The 25054-nt window shown below is 35.8% G+C and overlaps 3 pseudogenes; 1 reads left to right on the top strand and 2 right to left on the bottom strand.

The window, feature by feature from the left end:
- Positions 1 to 8555: 8555 nt before the first annotated feature.
- Positions 8556 to 9233, top strand: LOC145981572 (ATP synthase subunit a pseudogene; annotated as a pseudogene).
- A 1349-nt stretch (positions 9234 to 10582) lies between these two features.
- Positions 10583 to 11359, bottom strand: LOC145981567 (cytochrome c oxidase subunit 3 pseudogene; annotated as a pseudogene).
- A 3-nt stretch (positions 11360 to 11362) lies between these two features.
- Positions 11363 to 12040, bottom strand: LOC145984386 (ATP synthase subunit a pseudogene; annotated as a pseudogene).
- Between the last annotated feature and the right edge of the window lie 13014 nt (positions 12041 to 25054).

The raw sequence follows: 25054 nt of genomic DNA, 5'->3' as shown, positions 1-25054 counted from the left end.
GGTGATCACGCAGGAACTGGTCAAGCGGATATCTATCTATCTAGGTAGTGGTAGCTTTTGTTTTCCCGGGCAAGGGAGGGCGTTTCGCAACGTGTGAAAGGTTGTGTAAATACAGAGAACCTGTAAGTACTGCAGAAAATTTTAACCTGAGTTCTTTAGAGGATTTACAAAAAAATCTATGAGAAACCAATCCCCTATCTGTCCTATAGGAGATAGACTGGGGGACCTGAAAGCCTGGGCTTTCAACCATTTCAGCGGGGGGCAAGGGAGGTAGAGGTAGAAATCTTCCTTTTTCCTTCGGGCGGCCGTTTCTACCTGGAAACTGGTCAGGCGGAAGAAGAGCGAGCTAGGGTATCCAGCCAGCTTTGCCCGCAGATCGCACCGATGGACGAGAAGCTCGTGGAAAAGAAAGTGTTGCATATGAACTGTGGTTTTAACAAGACAATAAATATTGTGATTTGAATATAAATCGAAATGTGAGATTGATTGATCTATCTCTGCTAGACCGTCACTGAACAGATGGGCCTGGCACGCCTTCCTAGCGAACGGGGGTGCTGGGAATCAGTTAAACCAGATGGCGCCACTCTTGCAGGTTTGCACCAAGTTGGAGCAGCGAAGTGTCATTCGATTTCTGTTAGCTGAAGGGTTGAAACCAATCGAAATTCACCGTCGGATGGCAGTGCAATATGATGAAAGCTGTTTGAGTCGAACACAAGTGTACGAGTGGGCAGAGAAGTTCAAACAGGGTGTAACAAGTGTTCAAGATTCGCCACGTCCAGGACGCTCTGTCTCTGCAGTCACGGAGAACAACATTGCGAGAGTTGACGAGTTGATACGGGAAAACAGGCGTATCACGGTGAGTGAGATTGCATCAAAGATGAACGTCAGTGTCGGATCAGCCCACCATATTGTTCATGACGTACTGTTGTTGAAGAAAGTGTGTGCGAGGTGGGTTCCAAAACATTTGACACAAGAAATGAAAGACAGGCGAATGGATGTGTGCGGGGATCTCTTGCGACAGTACGAGGCTGACGGGGAGGCATTTCTTCACCGTATTGTCACGGGAGATGAAAGTTGGGTACATTTTTACGAACCTGAACGAAATCAGGCTACAATGGAGTGGCGACATTCTTCATCTCCAAGACCCAAGAAGGTGCGAGCTGAAAGAAGTGCTGGTAAGGTCATGTTGACTTTGTTTTGGGATCATAAGAGAACAATTCTTGAACATTACATGCCTAGAGGTCAAAATGTAAACAGTGTGACATACGCATGCGTGAAAATTTGAAACCAGCAATTTTGAAGAAGCGACGTGGTCTGGTGTCCAGTGGCGTCCTGTTACTGCATGACAACGCGAGACCACACACTGCTAGAGTCACATTAGCTACCATCAATGACCTAAAGTTCATCTGCTTACCCCATCCCCCGTATTCCCCGGATCTGGCACCTTCAGATTATCACATATTTGGCCCACTTAAAGACGCTCTTAGTGGCTCAAGGTTCGAGGATGATGAGGAAGTGCAGACAACAGTGCATGACTGGTTACGCACATGTCCAAAATAATTCTTTGCACGTGGAATTGGGAGGCTTGTGGAGCGCTGGCGCAGGTGCATTGAAATTGAGGGGGACTACGTTGAATAATTATCATGTGTTGTATTCCATTCGAATAATAGATTCTGTAAAAAAATATATTTCCGGCTATTTATTGTATAACTCAAATAATCTTAGTTCAAAATGCTACTCATTTTGAAACCATATTGCTTTCCATAGGCGTGCGCAGACCCTCTGATTAGGGGGGGGGGCAAAGCCTTGAAAGTTCAGTCGGGGGGGGGGAAACCCTCATATTATCTCACTGTTTCAGTTTTATTGGATTGATGAGTTTTATTGCATTGATGAGTATATGTGCGTGTGCGGGTGTGTGTGTATATATACACAAATATAACATATTATTTAAACACATAAAAATAATCAATTCATCCTCCCCATAACAAACCAACAGCAAAAATGATATAAATTGTCTCTGAAATGTGCGCGCTCCTTTTCCTCCAAACGAAAGTGTTACATCAGCAACTCTCTGAAGTACTTAATTGTTCTTACTTCTCTCTGGTAAGGCAATTCACAATGCATTACAGAAAACAAATTGCGAGCGAAGCGAGCAAGAACATTTTTCGATCCAAATTTTTGCAAATTGAAAACAGTATTGATTTAATATGGCGCAAAAATATCACGGGACGCCATGGCATTCTCTTTTACAATTTTTGTCATTCACATTGTTCGGCGTCCAGGGACAACTCTCGCCGCCCCTTAGCTATGGCTATGAACTTGACAAGACTGTAAGTAAAGCATATAATGCGAGCGAAGCGAGGAAGGAAATTTTACGAAATGTATTTTTGTTTGTATAAAATTCGAAGTCGAGGGGTCAATTGCTCTCCTGCAGGTGCTCCTGGCCGTCTGGAAGAAATGATGCAAGAAAGACGTGAAAACTAATTCCATTTTGAGTATCCTTTTGTTCTGCTTGCTTTCTTTTACTTCAATGTCGGACCCTGTGGCCGAGTGGTTAGCACATCGCGCTGCGACGCTAAGAGTCCCGGGTTCGAATCACGCTCGGGCTTGGTTGTTTGTGAATGTTCATTCATCAATTTCATCACTCATCCCCATCTTCGCAAATTAGCCAAGAGGCACAAACGCGAAGTAAAATAAACTAAATCAAAATCAAATCTTACTTCAATGTTTGCCCCTCTAGAATTAATTTCCGTCCAAGGTTCGGATATGACAATTCTCCTCTGCCCCCTTGTGGTTGTGCCACTGCACCCTCTTTCACCTTAGTTGCTTTAAATTTTCATCGGCTTGAAATACTTCATTTTCTCCAATCAAATAATTTAATAACAGTCAGAAGATTCCTCTACACTAAGTTTCTAGGTGAAAGTATAATAATGTAGGGGCATGGAACGTCTTGTAGGGGGGCGGGGGCAAGGATGACCACACCTCCCTCTTCGAAAACGAATATCAACCTAAAAGTATATATTTCACACGTATAATTTGATTTCAGTCGTAGTAATTTACATTTATTATTATGTAATGGGGGGCGCAAGTTGCGATAATTTCAAATTCAAGTGGTGTTTTCGAGGGGCAGCACTATTATCAGGGTAATATACCCTATGGAAAAATATCTTGCTTGCCCCCCTATCCCCCCCGTGCGCACGCCTATGTTGCTTTCTTTATTAACTTCCTTTACATGCATAAGTTCAATTTCGTGCCATATTCATGTATGAAATGCATGTGGTAAAGGAAAGACTCAGTGATTTCTTCAAACATCGCCAACACTTTTCGGAGGGCGACCCTCCTGAGTGCAGACCTCACCCTCCGAAGACTGGTGAGGGTCAGGGCGTGTGAGGGCAAGCCGTGAGGGTGAGGGCGAAGTCCATCCGTCAGGGTGAGGGTGTGTGAGGGTGAGTGCGAAGTCGATCAGTGAGGGTGAGGGCGAAAGTCGAGACGTGAGGATGTGTATACCTCACTGATCGAAATTGTACAATTTCCGCCGATACCACTTTGTGCATGGAAACAAATATTTCTGTAGTTCCCTTATCTCTCACCAGATGGCTGCACATGTCACATGCTACAGCCACCACATGCTTGTCCACGTTTGAACTGAATTTCGCTGTTCTACGTTCAAGCATAAACACCGGGCACGCAAAATGACAGGCAGACGTTTATACTGTATACAAAGCGCCTATTCTAAGTACAAAGTGTTCTTGTGCGATGCTAACTAGGACAGCCCTTGTTGAATGACCATCTTAATTAGCACCGCCAAAGAACACTACGCCGAAACCCTTTCTTAATTAATTTATTGGACTATATTATGTAATCCCGTGTGGCCGCGGTGGCTCAGTCTGCCGGACCCTGTGGCCGAGTGGTTCCGGGTTCGAGTCCCGGGTAAGGCATGGGTATTTGTGTTTGTCCAGATAAGAAACTGAGAAACTGTAACAAATGAAAAGTGTAAAAATGAGAAAAAAATGTAAATGGTGGGAGATACCTCCGTGCAGGGGGTATTTCCTTAAAAAAAAGAAAGAGTGGTTAGCTCATCGCGCTGCAATGCTAGGGGTCCCGGGTTCGAATCCCGCCCGGGCTTGGATGTTTGTATTTGTCCGAATAATGAGAACCAATGTGAATACAGTGAAATATGATATGTGTGAAAGATTGTGAAAAATGTATGAATGACGGGGATACTGCCGAATAGGGGTATTACTTTTTTTTTAAAAAAAAAGTCGGTAACGCGTCTGACTACCATGCTAAAGGTCCCGGGTTCGATCCCCGGCCGGTTCAAATCCGGGAACTTTTCTAAGGTTGGAAGCGGCCCCGGCGCCCACCCAGCGTCGAATAGCATGGGTACCTGGGGGAAACCCTGGGGGGTAAAGGCGGTCAGGGGCGTGATGCTGATCACATCACCCCCACTCACGACCGGATCAAGAAAGTGTGGGGCGTTACCCCTACACCCAATATACGCTTTCATGGCGTGGTGCTAAGCACAGGGGAGCACTTTACCTTTTTTTATTATGTAATCCCTGGGAACACATACCTGGCTGGTGTAACGGCCTGCGGTGGTGTCCTGCCTAGGGCTGTTGGCGCTCACTCACCCCCCCCCCCCACACACACACACCAACACACACACACTCAGGGACGGCGACAAGGGTCATCGCAGGTGGGCAGCCACCTACCCAATACTTCTCCTGCCTACCCGTCTGACCATCCAAACAAATTCAATAAATATTTGCGCTCTTGTAAAATGCAATTGATTTATTGAGTTGGTGTTTTAAGTCCACTTTATAACACACAAAGGCTAATTGGGACTGGACCTACAGTTTAAAGCGGGATCCGAACCACTATGTGCGTCCACCAGGTATCGTGATTACAAGGTAACGACGCTACCACTGCGCCATAGGGGAGGCCCCTGGTAAAATGTGAATATTTCAATAAATAAGTCTGGTCCTCACTTCATCTATATATATTTTTTTACTTTTGAATATTATCGATACTAGAAATGTTCACAAATTATCATGTAACAAATGTTGCTGTCCTATGACGGAGCTTTTGCTTCAACTTCCTTCACTCTGTTTGCAAAAAGGAATGACAAGTGTTCTTGAAACAAAAGTTGTGGTGTAATGAACAATTTTGTGATTGGGAGCAAACAATAGTTTTAGTAAGCTGTAACGCAGGTGTTTGTTTTGATAAGGCCCACATAATGCAAGAAAAGGTATACTTGGAATGTAGTACACATACATAAAATAGTATAATTAACAATCTGACATAACTTGGCCTAAAGTAATAACAGAAACTGTGCATAACGGGCCCCTCACGACTCAGGTTCTCACATACATGAATCCGGACATGGGCAGTGCTCGAAGTGAGGGGAGATACGGAGAGTGCCCCCCCCCCCATAGCAAAATTTTTGCATCCCAAAAGCTGCCTGATCGTCCCCATATTAAACAATAGGAGCATCCCGCTAAACACCCCTCCCCCTCAACTAACATTTTTTATCTTAAGGACTGGGCATGGTTACGATTAAAATAATCTACTAAAAACCAAATAAAAATATCTTCTTCGCATTTTCGACCTTATTGTATTATATTGTAAACCGGAATACTGGGAAAGACATGAGTAATTTTACGTGTTCTTTTCTCACAATTTTTAGAGAACTGCTATCTTCACATAACATATCGTGTGGTAAGCAAAGTAATTTTAATATTTAATTAATAAGAAGCAATCATAATAATCACTGCAATACCGGGTACCTCCTCGATAGCGTAGTGGTAACGTCATCGCTTTGTAATCAAGGTGTTCCGCATTCAATATCCGGCGGAGGCATATTGATTGGGAGCCCACTTTAAATTGAAGGTCCAAAATTTAATGAGAGAGCTTAAAACTGATAAATAAATTTACAGTTTATCACCTATAACTTCAGTCATCTCATTCTTGCAACGATGATTATTTTCTACTAACCATAAAGATATTGGTACAATATATTTAATTTTCGGAGTATGATCAGGAATAGTTGGAACATCATTAAGTATCTTAATCCGTATAGAATTAGGCCAACCAGGAAGTTTAATTGGAGATGATCAAATCTACAATGTAATTGTAACTGCACACGCATTTATTATAATTTTTTTCATAGTAATACCTATTATAATTGGTGGATTTGGAAATTGATTAGTCCCTCTAATAATTGGAGCCCCAGACATAGCCTTCCCACGATTAAATAATATAAGATTTTGATTACTACCCCCGTCATTAACTCTACTATTATCAGGAAGAATTGTAGAAAGTGGTGCAGGAACTGGTTGAACGGTATATCCTCCCCTATCTGCAGGAATTGCACATGCTGGAGCCTCTGTAGATTTATCAATTTTTTCATTACACTTAGCAGGAGTATCCTCTATTCTAGGGGCAGTAAATTTTATTACAACAGTAATTAATATACGAACTATAGGCATATCTATAGAACGAGTACCATTATTCGTATGATCAGTAGTAATTACCGCAGTTCTACTATTATTATCACTACCAGTTCTAGCAGGAGCAATTACAATACTATTAACAGATCGAAATTTAAATACCTCATTTTTTGATCCATCCGGTGGTGGAGACCCAATCTTATATCAACACCTATTCTGATTCTTTGGACACCCAGAAGTATATATTCTAATTCTACCGGGATTTGGAATAATTTCACATATTGTAACTCAAGAAAGAGGTAAAAAAGAAACATTTGGAGTTCTTGGAATAATTTATGCAATAATAGCAATTGGGTTCCTAGGATTTATTGTATGAGCACATCATATATTTACTGTAGGAATAGATGTTGATACTCGAGCATACTTTACTGCAGCTACAATAATTATCGCCGTGCCAACAGGAATTAAGGTATTCAGATGAATTGCAACACTACATGGAACACAAATTAATTACTCCCCGTCAATATTATGAGCATTAGGATTTATTTTCTTATTTACAATAGGGGGATTAACAGGGGTAGTATTAGCAAATTCATCACTAGACATTGTACTGCATGATACATACTATGTTGTAGCACATTTTCATTATGTATTATCTATAGGAGCAGTATTTGCTATTATAGCAGGACTAGTACATTGATTTCCACTATTTACAGGAATAATAATAAATCCAGATTGATTAAAAATCCAATTCATCTCAATGTTTATCGGAGTAAACTTAACATTTTTCCCACAACATTTTCTAGGATTAAGAGGGATACCACGACGATATTCGGATTATCCAGATGCATATACAATATGAAATATTGTTTCAAGATTAGGATCAATCCTATCATTTACAGCAGTAATTATTATAATTTTTATTACCTGAGAAGGTATGACAAGTGCCCGACCAACATTATTTAATCTACAACAAGCATCATCAATTGAATGATATCAAATATCACCTCCTTCTGAACATACATATTCAGAACTTCCAATACTACTTACTAACAACTAATTTTTAAGGTGGCAGAGAAGTGCATTGAATTTAAGCTTCAAATATAAGGGATACCTCTTACTTAAAAGTGGCAACCTGAAATCAAGTAGGATTACAAGATAGATCCTCCCCGCTAATAGAACAAATAATATTTTTCCATGACCACACAATATTAATTTTAATTATAATTACAGTATTAGTAGGATACTTAATAGCGTCATTATTTAATAACAAATTAACAAATCGAATACTTTTAGAAGGACAAACATTAGAAACAATATGAACAATTATACCAGCAATTACACTAGTTTTTATTGCCCTACCCTCTCTACGTTTATTATATTTACTAGATGAAATTAATCAACCTTCATTAACCCTTAAAACTATTGGGCATCAATGATACTGAAGTTATGAATACTCCGATTTTATAAAGGCAGAATTTGATTCATACATATCCCCAACAAATGAAATATTTATAGACTCGTTTCGATTATTAGATGTAGATAATCGAACAGTACTACCAATTAACATAGATATCCGAGTACTAACTACATCTGCAGATGTATTACACTCATGAGCTATACCATCTATAGGAATTAAAATAGATGCCACCCCAGGACGACTTAACCAAGCAGGAGTAAATATTAGTCGAATCGGCCTATTTTTCGGACAATGTTCAGAAATTTGTGGTTCTAATCATAGATTCATACCAATTATTGTTGAAACTACAACTCACAAATCTTTTATTAATTGATTAATAAAAATTATACAAGAATCATTAGATGACTGAAAAGTAAGTAATGGTCTCTTAAACCACAAAATAGTAATATAACAACTACTTCTAATGAAAAGAGTTAGTTAATATATAACATAGGAATGTCAAACCTAAATTATCTTTATAGATACTTTTTTATTCCACAAATATACCCATTAAATTGAATTATTCTATTTATAATATTTATACTAATTTATTTTCTATTTATAATCGTCAACTATTATAATTATAATAAACTATTAAATAATAACAATTTTAAAATAGAAAATAAACCAAAAACTAAATACTGAAAATGATAACAAGACTATTCTCATCATTTGACCCAACATCATCAATTATAAATATATCACTAAATTGAGTAAGAACATTCCTGGGACTACTAGTAGTCCCAGCCCCATTTTGATTAATACAATCACGAACCTCTATATTATATAACATAATAATAGTAAAGCTACACGAAGAATTTAAAACATTCTTAGGAATAATTAATCACCAGGGAAGAACCCTAATATTTATTAGTATATTTTCAATAATCTTATTTAATAATTCAATAGGATTACTACCCTATGTATTTACTAGATCAAGCCACTTAGTATTTACCCTAACCCTAGCCCTACCAATATGACTATCATTTATGCTATTTGGGTGAATTAATAACACAAAACATATACTAGCACACCTAGTACCAGAAGGTGTGCCAGCACTATTAATGCCAATTATAGTAGGTATTGAAATAATTAGAAATCTAATTCGTCCAATAACCTTATCAGTGCGACTAGCAGCAAACATAATAGTCGGACATTTAATAATATCAATAATTGGAAATACAGGAACAATATTAGAAATTATTGGACTTTCAATATTAATTTTAGCACAAATTATATTAATTATTATAGAAACAGCCGTAGCATTTATCCAATCTTATGTATTTGCCTTATTAATTGCTATTTATTCTAGAGAATCAAAATAACTAATGTCAGCAAGATAACTAATGTCATCTTTTCAGATGACGGGGGATGAGGTATATTTAAAGGTATATTAGGTCTATTATTTTTATCTATTGTAGGTGGTTCTGGGTTAATATGAATAGTTTTTCCTTCTGTTTTTGTTATTATTATTCCACTTAGTTTGAAGATAGGGGCAATTATGTGTATTTTATTGGGGGGGTGAATTGGGTATAATATTACATCTTTCTTGTTCGAAATTTATCCATTTTTTAATAATAAAATAATATATTATTTATTAGGAGGAATATGATTTTTACCTTATTTATCCTCTGGTGGATTAATTGGTAGTTCATTTATTACTGGGGGTTTATATATTAAGGCTATTGATTATGGATGAAGAGAACTTATGGGGGGACAGGGAGTATATAAATATATAAGGAGTGGTTCTTTAAATGTTCAATTAATACATTCTAACTATTTTAATATTTATTTTATATTTTCATTTTTAATAGTAATTTTATTAATAATTTATGTGTGTTTATATAGCTTATAAGATAAAGCATAATATTGAAGCTATTAGGAAGAATAAAATAATTCTGTAGGCACTTCTTGAACTTATTTAAAGTCCAACTTTATCATGAAAAGATAATGTAATTTTATACTAAAGAAATAATGTGAGAGTATTAATGGAATTTCACCACTAAAGATGGAAGTTAGCAGCCCCCACTTAATAATATACCCCTTAACTGAGGAGATAATCCTAATTTTATTATTAACATTAATATGCCGCCTTCCTTTGGCTTCAGTCAAGTAAGCAAGGGTAATATACACCAATTTATTCAGGTCGAAGCTGATTGCTTTTGCTTCTTGCTCAATAAAGTAAATTGAATATTCAATACCTTTTGAATGCAACTCAAATATTATTATTAACTATTACTCTAGCATGCTCATTCTAGTGATCCTTGGGTTCATTCATGATATAAACCTAAAAGTAAAATTAATAGGAATAAGAGTCTAACACATATTCAATATATTAGTTTTGAATTAGTAATAATAACTGTTATCGGTAATAGTAATACAATTTCTACATCAAAAATTAGAAAAATTACTGCAATTAGGAAGAATTTTATAGAGAATGGAATTCGTGCTGAGGATTTTGGATCAAATCCACACTCAAATGGTGATCTTTTTTCTCGGTCTATAATTATTTTTTTTTGATAGTAATGTGGATAATATTATTACAATTGAGGTGATTATTATAATTAATAATGAGGTACTTATGATTATATTAATTATTTACTTTATTTTATTATAATCTCTTTAATTGGAAGTTAAGCGTACTTTAAATATACTAAGTAAATTATCTACCTCATCAGTAAATTGAAATATAAAGGAATAATCATACTACATCTACAAAATGTCAATATCATGCTGCTGCTTCAAATCCGAAGTGATGTGTTGGTGAAAAATGGCATAAGATGTGTCGAGCTAAGCATACCCCTAAGAATGTTGATCCAATAATAACATGTAGCCCGTGAAATCCTGTTGCTATAAAGAATGTGGATCCATACACTGCATCAGCGATAGTGAACGGAGATTCATAGTATTCATATGCTTGAAGAATAGTAAAATATATTCCTAATATTAATGTTAATATAAGGGCTTGTGTTGTATGTGAGTGGTTTTTTTCTAATAGCCCATGGTGGGCTCATGTTACTGTTACTCCTGAAGCTAGTAAAATTGCTGTATTTAATAAAGGTACTTGTATTGGGTTAAATGGAGTAATTCCCCTTGGTGGTCATAATATTCCTAGTTCAATTGTTGGGGATAATCTTCTATGGAAAAATGCTCAAAAGAATGAAACAAAAAATAATACCTCTGAAATAATAAATAGAATTATACCTCAGCGTAGTCCCATTATAACTTGATTTGTATGTAATCCTTGATATGTTCCTTCTCGTGAAATATCTCGTCATCATTGAATTATTGTAAGAAGTATAGTTGTTATTCCTATTGAAAATAAAATTATATTTTGTTGGTGAAATCATCTAATTATCCCTGTTGTTAATATTATTGCTCTAATAGCCCCTGTTGCTGGTCATGGGCTTTGATCTACTAGGTGATATGGGTGGTTTTGATTTGCTGACATTAGTTATTTTGATTCTCTAGAATAAATAGCAATTAATAAGGCAAATACATAAGATTGGATAAATGCTACGGCTGTTTCTATAATAATTAATATAATTTGTGCTAAAATTAATATTGAAAGTCCAATAATTTCTAATATTGTTCCTGTATTTCCAATTATTGATATTATTAAATGTCCGACTATTATGTTTGCTGCTAGTCGCACTGATAAGGTTATTGGACGAATTAGATTTCTAATTATTTCAATACCTACTATAATTGGCATTAATAGTGCTGGCACACCTTCTGGTACTAGGTGTGCTAGTATATGTTTTGTGTTATTAATTCACCCAAATAGCATAAATGATAGTCATATTGGTAGGGCTAGGGTTAGGGTAAATACTAAGTGGCTTGATCTAGTAAATACATAGGGTAGTAATCCTATTGAATTATTAAATAAGATTATTGAAAATATACTAATAAATATTAGGGTTCTTCCCTGGTGATTAATTATTCCTAAGAATGTTTTAAATTCTTCGTGTAGCTTTACTATTATTATGTTATATAATATAGAGGTTCGTGATTGTATTAATCAAAATGGGGCTGGGACTACTAGTAGTCCCAGGAATGTTCTTACTCAATTTAGTGATATATTTATAATTGATGATGTTGGGTCAAATGATGAGAATAGTCTTGTTATCATTTTCAGTATTTAGTTTTTGGTTTATTTTCTATTTTAAAATTGTTATTATTTAATAGTTTATTATAATTATAATAGTTGACGATTATAAATAGAAAATAAATTAGTATAAATATTATAAATAGAATAATTCAATTTAATGGGTATATTTGTGGAATAAAAAAGTATCTATAAAGATAATTTAGGTTTGACATTCCTATGTTATATATTAACTAACTCTTTTCATTAGAAGTAGTTGTTATATTACTATTTTGTGGTTTAAGAGACCATTACTTACTTTTCAGTCATCTAATGATTCTTGTATAATTTTTATTAATCAATTAATAAAAGATTTGTGAGTTGTAGTTTCAACAATAATTGGTATGAATCTATGATTAGAACCACAAATTTCTGAACATTGTCCGAAAAATAGGCCGATTCGACTAATATTTACTCCTGCTTGGTTAAGTCGTCCTGGGGTGGCATCTATTTTAATTCCTATAGATGGTATAGCTCATGAGTGTAATACATCTGCAGATGTAGTTAGTACTCGGATATCTATGTTAATTGGTAGTACTGTTCGATTATCTACATCTAATAATCGAAACGAGTCTATAAATATTTCATTTGTTGGGGATATGTATGAATCAAATTCTGCCTTTATAAAATCGGAGTATTCATAACTTCAGTATCATTGATGCCCAATAGTTTTAAGGGTTAATGAAGGTTGATTAATTTCATCTAGTAAATATAATAAACGTAGAGAGGGTAGGGCAATAAAAACTAGTGTAATTGCTGGTATAATTGTTCATATTGTTTCTAATGTTTGTCCTTCTAAAAGTATTCGATTTGTTAATTTGTTATTAAATAATGACGCTATTAAGTATCCTACTAATACTGTAATTATAATTAAAATTAATATTGTGTGGTCATGGAAAAATATTATTTGTTCTATTAGCGGGGAGGATCTATCTTGTAATCCTACTTGATTTCAGGTTGCCACTTTTAAGTAAGAGGTATCCCTTATATTTGAAGCTTAAATTCAATGCACTTCTCTGCCACCTTAAAAATTAGTTGTTAGTAAGTAGTATTGGAAGTTCTGAATATGTATGTTCAGAAGGAGGTGATATTTGATATCATTCAATTGATGATGCTTGTTGTAGATTAAATAATGTTGGTCGGGCACTTGTCATACCTTCTCAGGTAATAAAAATTATAATAATTACTGCTGTAAATGATAGGATTGATCCTAATCTTGAAACAATATTTCATATTGTATATGCATCTGGATAATCCGAATATCGTCGTGGTATCCCTCTTAATCCTAGAAAATGTTGTGGGAAAAATGTTAAGTTTACTCCGATAAACATTGAGATGAATTGGATTTTTAATCAATCTGGATTTATTATTATTCCTGTAAATAGTGGAAATCAATGTACTAGTCCTGCTATAATAGCAAATACTGCTCCTATAGATAATACATAATGAAAATGTGCTACAACATAGTATGTATCATGCAGTACAATGTCTAGTGATGAATTTGCTAATACTACCCCTGTTAATCCCCCTATTGTAAATAAGAAAATAAATCCTAATGCTCATAATATTGACGGGGAGTAATTAATTTGTGTTCCATGTAGTGTTGCAATTCATCTGAATACCTTAATTCCTGTTGGCACGGCGATAATTATTGTAGCTGCAGTAAAGTATGCTCGAGTATCAACATCTATTCCTACAGTAAATATATGATGTGCTCATACAATAAATCCTAGGAACCCAATTGCTATTATTGCATAAATTATTCCAAGAACTCCAAATGTTTCTTTTTTACCTCTTTCTTGAGTTACAATATGTGAAATTATTCCAAATCCCGGTAGAATTAGAATATATACTTCTGGGTGTCCAAAGAATCAGAATAGGTGTTGATATAAGATTGGGTCTCTACCACCGGATGGATCAAAAAATGAGGTATTTAAATTTCGATCTGTTAATAGTATTGTAATTGCTCCTGCTAGAACTGGTAGTGATAATAATAGTAGAACTGCGGTAATTACTACTGATCATACGAATAATGGTACTCGTTCTATAGATATGCCTATAGTTCGTATATTAATTACTGTTGTAATAAAATTTACTGCCCCTAGAATAGAGGATACTCCTGCTAAGTGTAATGAAAAAATTGATAAATCTACAGAGGCTCCAGCATGTGCAATTCCTGCAGATAGGGGAGGATATACCGTTCAACCAGTTCCTGCACCACTTTCTACAATTCTTCCTGATAATAGTAGAGTTAATGACGGGGGTAGTAATCAAAATCTTATATTATTTAATCGTGGGAAGGCTATGTCTGGGGCTCCAATTATTAGAGGGACTAATCAATTTCCAAATCCACCAATTATAATAGGTATTACTATGAAAAAAATTATAATAAATGCGTGTGCAGTTACAATTACATTGTAGATTTGATCATCTCCAATTAAACTTCCTGGTTGGCCTAATTCTATACGGATTAAGATACTTAACCTTTTACACGCCGAATTCTCTTTGGATTTGAAATTAATGAGTTTTTCATTAATTTTTGTCTCTTTGGTGTACATTAAAGAGAATTATTAAAAAATATTGTTATTTTTTATTTTCTCTATATGTAAACTGGAGTGTTCCCAATTGGGAACATTGGCGTTTCATGTGAAGTATTATTACAGAGTTTCTAATTATAATTCAACTGGACCAGCATCTTTTCCGATTAGATAGTAGCATAGTAAATGTACAGAAATATTACATATAAGCTTACAGAGAATGAGACAACATTACAACCTTCTAAATACAAAATACTAATACAAATACATAATAGTATAACATAATTGTATAAAAATGAGAAAACATCATTGTGCAATTTTACTCAAGGAGAAAAGGATTTGTTTTATTGAAAATGTAGCAATACCAAATTTTAAATATATGTAGTTTACACATTTGAAAATGAAAAGAAAATTCCAGGCTGCAACAACTGCCACAATCAAAGCATTGGAAAATAAATTCCGCCACCATTTTTTCCCTCGCAGCTGAGGTCTGTAGCTGGACAGTATATGGTCGAAGACATCGACGCCCCCCATTCCTTTATTGTACTTTCGTACTAAGTGAGGTTCAGGGACATCAATCCTTTTCTTTGATTGGCGAGAGTACCGCTTTGCTGTTCCTAATGGCAAGTGTGTCTGGTAGTTGGATGCCAAGGTGACTACGGAATTATCATTCCATCTACACATGTAAATATCACCATCACATCGAAAGTAAAACTCTCCTCTTTTCTTTTTCTTCATTTCATTTGTGTGACCCAAGGGACATCTACCAGTCCTTCCTTCTCATACTGTACCTATTGCTTTGAACCCCTTTATTTTCAGCTCTTTCAGCAATGTGTATGAGGTAAAGAAATTATCAAAGAAAACTTCAACTTGCAGAGGATTAGGGACATCATTCAATAAGGCTGTCACCACTCTAGTCCAAAGTGAAGAGTTAGATTCATCTTCTTCCTTTCCTTGATAGATGTTCATAACATAAGGTTATCCATCACTTGAACTAAGAGTCCAGATTTTGAATCCGAAACGAATCGGTTTTCCCTTTATGAACATCTTGCAAGAATGATGCCCATAATAGGGAACCATTGATTCGTCGATGCTGAGTTGTTTATGAAATTTCCATATTGCTAAAGATTGTTGTTTAGCTCATCATATAATGGTGAAATTTTTCCAAGTTTATCCCCTTGTTACAATTGAGTATTGTCCATAACGTGGAAATATTTCTTTATATCCTGAAACTTCTGCCTGGGTATCGCACTTGGGACAATTGGTACAGTCACATCTGCTGTTGACCAGTACATATCTTCTCTTGGAACATTGTGATAACCGCTGATTAGAAGCAAACCAAAGAACTGAGCTATCTCATGTTTGGTGAACAGGGGCGGCGCCAGAAATTTTTGACCGGGTGGGCAAATCTGTATATTGATAGATTAGGGTGGGCAGGTATAAATGTAAGGCCATGTAAGTGTAAGTGAGTGTAAGACACGTACGACATACAGACATATGTATCCCCTTTTCTCTTACACTCCCGATTTTCCACTTTTTTCCCTTTCCATCTTTTTCATTTTCTCTAGTTCCATTCTTCAAATGTTTCTCTTAACTGCCATGCACACACACATCACATGTATGTGTGTTTGGTGTCTTCCCTCGTTCTTTTCTAACCTATTCTCACATCTTGTTCCCCTTCTTTGTCTCCGATGGACACAATTATGTATTTCAAGGAAGTGTCTGTGTGTGTGCAGCCATACATTCTAATCACATTCATTCCTTCATGTCAATGTAGTGAAATTAATGTGAATTGGTTAAATCACATTTTGTCCTTCAAGTGCAAAAATACAAGGCTTATACCTACTCCACTTTATATATTAGGCGACAGTGATAGAAATTGTGATGGTAGACAAAGGTAAAGGATTAAATTACTTTTTCGTAATTTATATGCATGTTCCTGATCATATTATTTTCGTCATATGAGTTTTTGACTGAAACTTGGGGGTTAATGGTCACTTTTCTTGGCTTACATTTGTCAGTTGTAAAAACCTTGTATCTGAATGTTTGCAGTAACTGCTATCGGGTGCCAAAACTTGGGGGCAAGGAAAGTTTACTTTTTTGGTAGAAAAGTCTTAGCATTAAGAGGCCATAGTGCGGGTATAACAAGTGGGAAAATGTGGCGGGGGACTCCCCCCCTCGCTCCTCCAAATCGCCGCTACTGACTGTATATTTGGATTAAAATTAATGTCTTATTGGGAATGTAAAAACACACACACACACACACACACACACACGGGAAAAAACAATTCTTTGTTCATTCTGCATAAAGTATCCCCAGGCTTATGAAAGGCTATTTTGACAAAATATCGCCCAAAAGTAATAATCAAGTAACATTGAAAAATCTGTTAGCTAAGTTGTAATTCGTTTTCTGAAGTAAGTGTTCGTTACTCATGCGGGAGAAGTAACACACGTATGGTTAGATGAACACATGCACTGAGGTAACAAATAGATTACATTTTGTAGAATGTGATTTTGCTCACAAGGAATTAATCGAATTTGATCCCCATACCCGATAATTCATCTCTTTTTCACAGACGACTTTGGTTGTATGGCGTGATCTTTCCGAAAGCACTCAAATGTCAACCTCTATCCTGCATACCCTGGAAACTTTAATCTTGCAGGCGAACGAGTCTCTGGCGCCTGGAACCAAAGTCAAAACAATAATTTGTGGGGGGTTGTATTTTCAGTGTTTGCATGTATTTGTCCCCCCCCCCCCCGGCCTTCGTCACTTTCATCTAATCACCATTGAACTTCATCGTCGCCATTAGCCAAAATAGCAGAAAAGTGACTTCACGTAGAACAAACTGTCGAATCAGCAACTACTTACTCTTCCAAAAGTGGAGTTTCATTATAGTTCATACCCCTTCAAAGTTGAGGTGGTAGTTTCAATTTCACATTGTTTCATTGTTGGATCAAGGCAGCTAAATCCGTGAACAATAACGTTGTTTTCCGAAAGTCTCAAATATTTGTTTCTGGCAATACACCCTCTTAAATGAACGCATCTTTTATGGTGATAATATAACACGTTCCCTGTGAGTTCTTTCTGTATATTTTTTCTCGAATGGCATAACGTTGTCGCCTTATAATGAAGAGGTTCTGGTTTCTACTGCCCCCTCCCCTGGTGGAAGCACAATGCACACTGGTTCGGACTCCACTTTAAACTGTATGTTCAGTCCCGATAAGCCTATCTGAGCATAAAAGTGGATTTAAAAAACAAACAAAATTTTCTAATGGTTACTTCGTGACACCTTTTTTCTTTACTTCATCTGCATCTACAGATTCTGTTGACTTTTTCGGCTGAACATCTGATGCTTCTAAAGTTTAACCCATTCTCATCGTGATTGATTAGTTCACTGACGCCCTCAAAACAAAGCTTTCCTTCCAACACCTTCTTCTTTTAATTCTACGTAAGTTAATCAGAAGAAAATCGCATGATTACGTAACTGATAGGCAAAATTATGTGTGGAAGTAAGATTTCTAAATAGAATTAGCCTCCCATTATCAATTCAATAATTCTGTTGCTTTTTCCAAACCCACATAACTGTTACATCAAAATTAATATACCTCGTAATTGTAGTGGTTATTGTGATTGCTTCTTATTAGTATTTTTTTAGTAGAACGCATACAAAGTTGTTATTTTGAATGCCATGTAGATATTTGAAAATGACAGATATGTCAAATATAAATATAAATATAAAAATTGTAATGAAAAAAAAGAAAGAGACACTTCTGGAATTTCAATGTAGACCTAATTAAAAAGTCGAAATAATTTATTGTGTTGCTGGAGGAAGCAACGCTGAGGTTTTTATTTGTTTATTTAGAGATTAATTTAATCATACGCAGGCCGGGATTTATATATGTGAAGAGCCGGAGCTTCCAACACCAAGACCCCACCCCAATCCCCTCCACAGTTTCAGTTATAACTTTTCGCCAAGCTACATGAGGTGGTTAGTTATACGTATTTCTACATTTTTCATCACATCCGAAGTACCTAATTTTTTCTTTATGTGGTACTTTTCAAAGCAGTTTTTTCCCCAGTGAAGGCCCGGAGCTGCAGCCCTCAAGTTCACCCTAAACCCTGATCTCATTTTGACCATATCCTACATAATTTTGCGCCTCCTAAGCCCACTAGCTGCTTCTAATCATAGAAGTATTCAATTGGTCACAGTTTTCTTGTTTCAAGATCTCTAGTAATTCCTTTTGCTTTCTAATGACAAAGTTAAGACAGCTTTTTATGGGATGATGATATGTGAACATTTCTAGTATAGATAATATTCATGAGTAAAATATACATGTAATGAACACCAGAATACACTTATTTATTGCAACATTCACATATCTCTAAGTATATGTACTTAGTGAATTTGATTGGGTGGGCAATCGGGTGGGCACAGGAATTTTTGGGTGGGCGCTTGCCCACCCGTGCCCACCCCTGTCGCCGTCCCTGTTGGTGAACGACACAATTTTGCGCTTTTGAGCTGCATATAGGCATGTCATTGAAGATAGATGTTCGAAGTATGTCTGTGGTAAAATTTTATGAAAAAACTCAATAGGTTCCAGTGGCAGTAATTCTGGGTGTTTTTCGGATAAGCACTGAAATGAATCATCGCAATGGAGCGAATTGTTTTCTATAACCATAGATTTCTTCCACGAAGGATGTCCTACCTGTTTACTTGATGTCCCTTTAGCCTTTCTTGATGTGGTTGGCTGAAGAGACTCCGGAGTAGATTGTTCCACGTTAGTTGTGACAACCAATTCACCACACACATCTGAAGGAACCACTTCTTCCAAAACGTTGTCATCAATTTTTTCGTCATCGCTAAGATCTGCAGTTTCTTCTGGAGGCAACTGACAAATATCCACTACATCTCCAATGTCTTCAGTATCGTCATCTAAAATTTCATTCAAATGCTGAAAAGCTGCTTCCAATGGTAGGAAACAATTCGATGCCATGTTGTTCGTACAAATGTTGTTGAAAGACTGAATTTTATAACAACGAGACGGCATGAATCAACAGAAGCAGCTAACAGAAGGTGGCACAAAACACGCCGGGATCTTTGTTATACAAATAATGTAAAACAATTATTTCAAATGTACTTGTAGCCAACAATAATCATGATTTTTGTTCCAATGTTGACCAAGGTACAAAACAATCTAACCTCACAACTGTGAGAAAATAAAATTTCTCTTCAGTTTTTTGTGCGAGTTATTTGTTGTCTGTAACCATTGTTCATGCAAAACGCCAATGTTCCCATTTGGGAACATGATAATAAACTTAGGTCCAGACTAATAGAAATAAATGAAAAACCCATTCTAATGCATTTCGTGTAATACTTGCATTATGTTCTGCCCGATTATGTACGAAGAAGGAAAAAGTAATTGATTTGGGTGTAAATAAAATATATATAATATTATGAATGCAATTTTAGCAATTTTGGTGTAATTTCATAGTATAATATCCAGACGATAATAATGAAAATATTAATTAAATTTTGTTAATAGTAAATATACACCCTAAATTAATAGATAAAACAAGAAAATTATAAAAAAAATTGTTTCAGTATGGTTGAAATTGAAAATTAGTTGATGTTCCCAATTGGGAACATTGGCAGGTAAAGGGTTAATGATGTTCCAACTATTCCTGATCATACTCCGAAAATTAAATATATTGTACCAATATCTTTATGGTTAGTAGAAAATAATCATCGTTGCAAGAATGAGATGACTGAAGTTATAGGTGATAAACTGTAAATTTATTTATGAGTTTTAAGCTCTCTCATTAAATTTTGGCTTTATAGTTAAGAATAATAATTTTGAACTGCAATTTCAGGGTGATACGTTGTATGTATTAAGGCCTAAAGAGTACCCCTTATTTATGACTTTGAAGGTCATTAGTTTAAAATTAACTTAAGACCTTATAAAGATTTTATAGAGATATGTAAATTGGTTGAATTATAGGTAGCCCACATACTGAGAGAAAAATTGTAACTACTGATAATACTTGTTCTTTTAAATTTAATGGCTTGTTGTTAATAATATTTCATATATTAGTTTTATAATTTATTAAAATTGATGTAAGTGAGGTTCGTAAGTAATAATATAGGGTTAATAATGATATACTAATTAGGATTATAACTATAATTAATTGCTTAAGGTTGGTTGTTTGGATAATAACTATTCATTTTGGTAAAAACCCTAGTAGAGGTGGTAGTCCACCAAGAGATAATATTGATATAAATAAGGATATTTTTTTAATGGGGGGAAGTTTTAGTATAAACAGTTGATGGACGTAGTATGTTTTGTTTATTGAAAATAACATAATGGTAGATGTGGTTATAAGGACGTATAGTAGTAAGTACATTAATCAGGTATTATCTTCTGATGTTATTCTTAGAATAATTCATGATATGTGGTTAATTGATGAAAAGGCTATAATTTTTCGTAACGAGGTTTGATTTAACCCTCCAATTGCTCCAATAATTGCTGATGTTCTAATTGTTAAAATTAGAATTATATTTAAATTGTCAATTACGTAACTAAGCAATATTGATGGAGCAATTTTTTGAATAGTTGTTATTACTAAGCAGTTAATTCATGTTATTCCTTCTATAACTTCTGGTATTCAAATGTGAAATGGAGCAGCTCCTATTTTTATTAATAAAGCTATAGTTAAGAGTTGGATCTGTATGTTGAAATTTACAGCATTAATTATAATTAATGCTGCGGCCAAAATTATTGATGATGCTAATGCTTGAATTAGGAAGTATTTAAGTGATGCTTCTGTATTTCGTTGATTATTTGGTGTAGAAATTAATGGAATAAAAGATATTAAATTAATTTCTAAGCCTATTCAGGCTTCTGCTTGTGGCCACGGGTTCCCTGATAAGAACTGGACGTTTCAATACTGGCCTTCTAGCATGAGACCTGCGTGTGGATTTTCATTCTATAACAACAGAAACAGCTTTTTTTACTTGAAAACAGATCATGGTCACATGTAAAACATCCACACTCATACGTAATATTTATGCCAAAATACCAAATCTCGTCATTTTTTAACATTATACAGTACGGCTTATCACAATTTATATGTAATAATTATATATAAAACGGTACTTGAAATAGAGCATTCATGCATACGAACAGCATACCTTGGTATTAAATGTCTCCTTCAACACCCCCAACCAGAATGCACGTTTATTGCCATTCACATTCCTTTTTTTAAATCTGGTAACATCATTGTAAATTATGCACAATACTTTTCACGAAAACTATTGGTTTCCTTCACCCCTCCCCATTCAAAGTTACAACATCAGTTTAGTGCGATTTCTTTGTTTCTGGCGGTGCAAATGTTTCAAACCAGAATAATAGAGCTTTTGGGTGTACGCGGTCTTTCTGGCTGTGAGTGACGAGCGGTGGATTTCTTTCCAACGAAATCAAGGGCGCGAGTTCGAGTCCTGCGTCGTGCATATATATATATTTTTAAATGTCAAATCACATGCTTGCGGGTTTCGTTGGCACGTAATATGCGTAGGATTCAAGATGGGGTGCGTGCATGTGTGTTTCCATTCTGGTTGTGCTTTCAATTCTAGGTTTGATAATTTATCAACCTATTTGTAAAATATGTTGGAAAGGATCTTGATTTCGCATTTTGTTTACTCATTTTGTGCATTCACTATATACATGCGCACTTGCAAGGAAATGATCTGAAATTCATTAGAAATCAGTCCTTCGTGCAGTGCGTATTTCGTTTGAATTTCTAAGCCATGTCTATTGGCTGTCAGAAGACATAATACGTGTATTTGTAGTCCCATTATGTGATTGTAATTATATTGCTACGGAATGAACTTTTGAAAAAAGTAATAACCTAGCTTTCAAAGTGGATCGGAAGAACAGACTAATATTATTAACTGATATTACAATAATTATGTTGCACTAGAACGGTCACAAAATTCAGATCTAAAGTGTAATATGGTGCTCCTTCAGTTTAAGAAAATAATTTTTTGAAATATTGTAAATCACTTATTTACAAATTTCATCCAAACAAAATCTTTTTTCAATGCGTTAATATTTCTTCATATTTTTTAGCAACAAAGGAAAAAGTAAGATGAAATGTGTGTTTTGAGATTATTTTCAACTTCTAATGATCTCAGTGAAAACGATATAGCCTAAATAATTGAACCACAGTCTAGTATTTCTTACAGCTGTGGTATAAAATGAAGGATATTTTCAATTTTAAAAGATACTTAAAAACCTTAAAAAACAAATAATAAAATGTAACCTTTTCAATGCAGTATCATAAAATAAATTGACTCTTTCTCACTCCTTTCATTACTACTTCGATATTGAAAATATATGTATGTTTCTTTGACGAAGATGCATACACGTGATATTTTGATTTTATATACTTCAGTAGTGTGTCCACCATCCTTCATTTTCAATGACCTCTTGGAGACGTCTTGACATGGATTGAACAAGGTTTGCACACATTCGTGGTCTGTTTCTAATACCTTCCCACACTTCGAACACGTGCTGCAACGGTGCGGGCTTTGAACGTTCGTTTCGCACATCCAATTCGCGCACCATCGTTGCCCATAAAGTTTCGATGGGATTCAGATCTGGCGATTTTGCAGGCCACTCTACAACAGATATTTCGGGATGGTCCTCCAGCCACATTGTCGTTCTTCGTGATTTATGCACACTGTTGTTGTCTTGCACTAGAGTTATTCTTGGCATCTCATTCGCAGGGTAGAGTGTTTTCACCGATGGTAGTAAGCAATCTTCCAAAATAGATATGTATTCTTCTGAATTCATCCTCGGAGAAACTTCCACCAACTCGCCAACTCCTGTCCTGGACATCCATCCCCAAACGCACACATTCAGACGTCCTTGCTGTCGATTTTGAGCCACATACGGTTCATTGTATCTTGCGTTGGGTGGTCGCCATACATACACGTTATTCGATGAAAAAAACTTTTTCGTTGGTGAAGATAGTGACGTCCCAGAATTCCTGGTGTTGGTTGACATATTGCCTGGCAAAGGTCAATCTTTGAACCATATGCTGCTCCGTCATGGCGTCCTGTAAAACAAAGATTTCAATTATTCAAACGACAAAACACTTAAATAATTGTTAACTTCTACAGTTATAGCTTTACGTTCTTACAATATAATACAGATAGAAATTCTATGAGTATTCCGAAATTTTGTGGAGAAATGATGTGAAACACCAAAGTCTACTAACTTACATAGGGGAGATGAATTCTATATTCTTAGATCATGAGTCTCAAGCGTGCTTAATGCTTGCTGTTATGTTTTTGAAGAAGCTGGTAATATAATTTACTATGATACATGTTTTCAATTAAACCTAGTGCATAATTCTGATGAAGCGCACTGCAAATAAATTGTCTTTTTTTTTAGTAGAAATTTGTTAGCTTATTCTCAGACTGTGGGACGGCATGGGTTCGAGTTCCTCCTCGGTTCTGGGTTCTCGGCCTGTGTATAGGGCCGCGGTGGCAACTCAAATTGTGGAGCTACGAGTGAGTAGCGTAACTTGGTCTCGAAAACCTCCTATAACGGCTGGGGATTCGACGTGCTGACCCCACGTCACCCCATTACCTGTTGAAGATCTCCACACCTCTAGGTAGGATCGTGGGAGGGAGACTGGCAGTCGGGAGATAGACCCAGGCCCTTTCGAGGGCTGTCGAGCCATGGGTTATTATTATTATTATTATTATTATTAATTCTCTTATTACTTATGTCGAAGAAATTGAATTGATCAGAATATTAAAAGGGTAAAAATAAACAAAACAACAATGCATACTTCACTCACGAGTGTAAGTGTGATTCTTATGTGCACGAAAAAGCTACTGTCCCATCGCAGCCTGCAAGAGGTTCTTTAAAGAATGTGTGTTACACTCTCAACGTGGTAGACGGTTGTGGTTATAGGAAATAATTGGATAGAATATTACCTTTCAAAATTATGGGTACTATTCTGAACCAATTTGCCACGTTTGCTTCCGTTCAAGTACAAATTAGCAGTATTATTAAAATACAAGAAAACTGCTCCAAAACATCTTAGAGTGCAGTTGATTTTGTAGTATCTATTGCCACTAATATAATGCTCGTAACGTCAAGCCGTTAATACATCTCTACATACCTTATTTGCGGCTCTTCTGAAGTGCCTGCCACCTCTGCGCAAACGTCTGCGGACGGTGTTCGTCGAACACTCTAATTGAAGGGTTCTCTGGATGGAAGCAGCCGACTGAAAGGGGTTTCGTTCGGTTGCTTGTAATATTTGATCGTTCTCCTCTGCGGAAGTGCATTGAGGTCTTCCAGATCTAGGCCTCGTCAGTAAACCTTCCTCGCCTTCCTCTTAAAATCGACGAATCCATATGTTGACTGTATTTCTGGACATTCCAAGATA

Source organism: Lepisma saccharinum, chromosome 2 (genome assembly GCF_977018435.1).
Source record: "Lepisma saccharinum chromosome 2, izLepSacc3.1, whole genome shotgun sequence".
In the NCBI taxonomy this organism is placed as follows: Eukaryota; Metazoa; Arthropoda; class Insecta; order Zygentoma; family Lepismatidae; genus Lepisma; species Lepisma saccharinum.
The sequence above is the reverse complement of the archived record's forward strand: the minus strand, read 5'-3'. Positions and strand labels throughout refer to the sequence as shown.